This window comes from Chlamydotis macqueenii, chromosome W (genome assembly GCF_036417535.1).
Source record: "Chlamydotis macqueenii isolate bChlMac1 chromosome W, bChlMac1.mat, whole genome shotgun sequence".
NCBI lineage: Eukaryota > Metazoa > Chordata > Aves > Otidiformes > Otididae > Chlamydotis > Chlamydotis macqueenii.
In genome coordinates, this window is record NC_141592.1 from 46,022,905 (window position 1) to 46,025,756 (window position 2,852).

Here is a 2,852-nt window from a genome sequence, read left to right on the forward strand (position 1 = left end):
GTGAAGTTCCAGACCATTGGAGGCGAGAAGTTCTCTAGGTACCTGCCCATCTTCTCCCACATACCATGCCACCCCTGCCCCTCCAACCTCAAGGCAGATCTCTGGGTGAATTTTTTAAATAGTTGTTTAATCCTAAACAACATCTGAAACCCATTTAGGACACAGAGCAATAGGAGTATGCTGGCTTGCCCATCCCAAGGATATTCAAAATTCTCGAGAGCTGATGTGACTCGCTCAAAAGAAAAAGGGAAGGTACCCTCCTCTGACTTCCCAATAGATTGATTCTCCGGGGAGAAAAAGAAAAATGTGTGATTATTAATAATTCTTACCAAATGGCATCCAAAGTACGGAGTTGCCAGCAATGCCGAAAACAAGGACCAGACTAATTTCATGACCAGGGATGTTACCATATCATAAGCCAGTAGTGCCCAGTAAATCAAAATGAGAATTCTCATCCATTTCCGAGAAGTGATAAACAGCATCAAAGGAAATATGTGATGCAACTTAGGACAGACATAACACAACCATGTGAACACGTAGTACAACATTGTGACCAGGGATTCAAATAAAATAATGAGCACTTGTAACAACTTTAACACACTCTAGTCAGATTTCTCCTTACCTCAACCCTTCGAGCCCCACGTTGGGCGCCAAAATGACTGTGATGGTTTAGCCCGAATCACCACACAGTTTCTCGCTCACCCTCCCCCTCCCCAGGGGGATGGGGGAGAGAACTGGGAAGGAAGGAGAACTCGTGGGTTGAGATGAAGACAATTTACTCAAATAAAAGGGAAAACTACAATAATAACAGAATATAAGGATATTAAAAATATACAAAGTGAACAATATGTGTTTTCTCACCACCCGATGTCCCAATGACCGATACAGCCCGTCCCGAGCAGCGATCACGGAAACAAAACCGAGCAGCAAGCAAAGGAGCAAAAGGGAGCCAGCAAGGTAGAGGGAACAATGCCAGCAAAACGAGCAGGAAAGATGGATGCCAGGAAGGCAGATACCCACCCTCGCCTGCCCCCATGTGCATGACGTTTATGGCATGGAATACTCTCTTTGGCCAGTTTGGGTCAATTATCCTGTCTGTCTTTCTCCCAGCTTCCTGCATCTGCAAATTAGCGAGACTTGGAAAGCAGGACGGTGTCCTTGGTCTCATTCACAACAACTGGTATCATCAGGGTGTTTATCAACATTCTTCACACACGAAATCCAAAACATACCAGCTACTGAGAGGAAAGTTAACTCCATCCCTGCAAAAAGCAGGACAAAATAATAATCTGGAAACAGGTAATTGGGAAGGACCATTCCCTCTTATGACGTCGGGGAAAGGATATGCTTGTGTCTCTACAGGAGCAGTGAACAAGTGGATCCCTGCATGATGGGTACGACCAGCGCTCCAAGCTGCCTTGCATTTGTTGGATTGTTAACAAGCTGTGTGGCAGCTCCATGGACATCAGTCATGGAAAGAACAAACGTGTGGGTAACTATGGCTGGTGCCACAGGGTGGGGCGCCATTTGTCTGTCTGTATCATCTTCAGATAAGCCTTTCAGAGCCTGCTTGGTCAATCTGCCAGATCAGCTAGCGGTAGGATGGCAACTCTGTGTAAAACAACAGCAGCTGCGAGTGCTGAGTGCTAAATTACAAAAGATGGAACTTTTGGGATCGCTAAAGATGGACTTCTGCCTATTTTCTTTAACTATTCAGGAGCTAATGTTACTAGAGGGGTAATGACTGTAAATGCTTTAAGACCTATACATCGCAATGACACAGCATGGTGTAATCACGCGAGCACATATCAAAATCCAGACAGCATAAAAGACCTAAACGAAGTACACATAGCTTTGAATCTGATTGCCAAGATAATATAGAGTTTTGGAAACCAAGTGAAATTATTGCTGCTTCAATCTTTGCACGTGGTGTGGCAAGTGCTCAGGCATTAGCTACGCTAAATAAATTGGGCCGTTGGCTTGCTAAGCAAACGCATACAACTGCATTGGTACTATCAATGCTGTTAACTGATGTAGATTCTATACCCTACCCTACTTTAGAAAACAGAACCACTCTTAGCCTGCAGAGCACATATTTGACAGGCCTTGTTGCATGTGCTGGCCACACATGCAGCAACGTCTATTCAGGCCTTGTTGTGTGCGCTGGCCACGCATGCAGCAACGTCTGGTCAGTGCTCTTTCACTGAATCGGCTGAGGGTATAAACAGAGGTGGCTTGGAGCGGGGGAGGGAGGATGGACCCAGAGCACACCTTTTTTACAACAGGGGACGCCCTGAAGGTGCTGGGCCTGCCTCCTTTCTCTGCTCTGACCCAGCTGATAATTATCCTCTTGCTCGGCAGTGTCTTTGGCGTAGTCGGGTTGGTAACAGAATAGATCAGTAGTAGATTTTTTATTATTAGCACAAAATCATAGTTGTCAGGATTTTGATGGGCTTTGCTGCATGAATCTGTCTGATCATTCGGAATCTATTCACAAAAGCATTCAAAACTTGCAAAGAGGAGTACAAAAAACTGCAACAAAGTGATGATTTTGATATATTCAGAAATCTTTTTGGTAGATTGATATAAGCTTATTACAAATAGCTGTAGGATGCTTATTCATTCCTTTTATATATGTATTTTGATCTGTATTCCATGTGTGTTGAAATGTGTGCAGACTTTAATAGATAAAGCGTTGAAACAAGCCTCTTCTCATAAACAAAGAAGGGGGAGATGTGGGTATTTCTTGAGCCAGTACGGTGTCAGTGAAAGCAAACTGACCTTGGGAGAGGGATACAATCCTGCTTGTTGGAAGAAAGCCACGGAATGAGAAGGGAAGCTTTAAGATACAG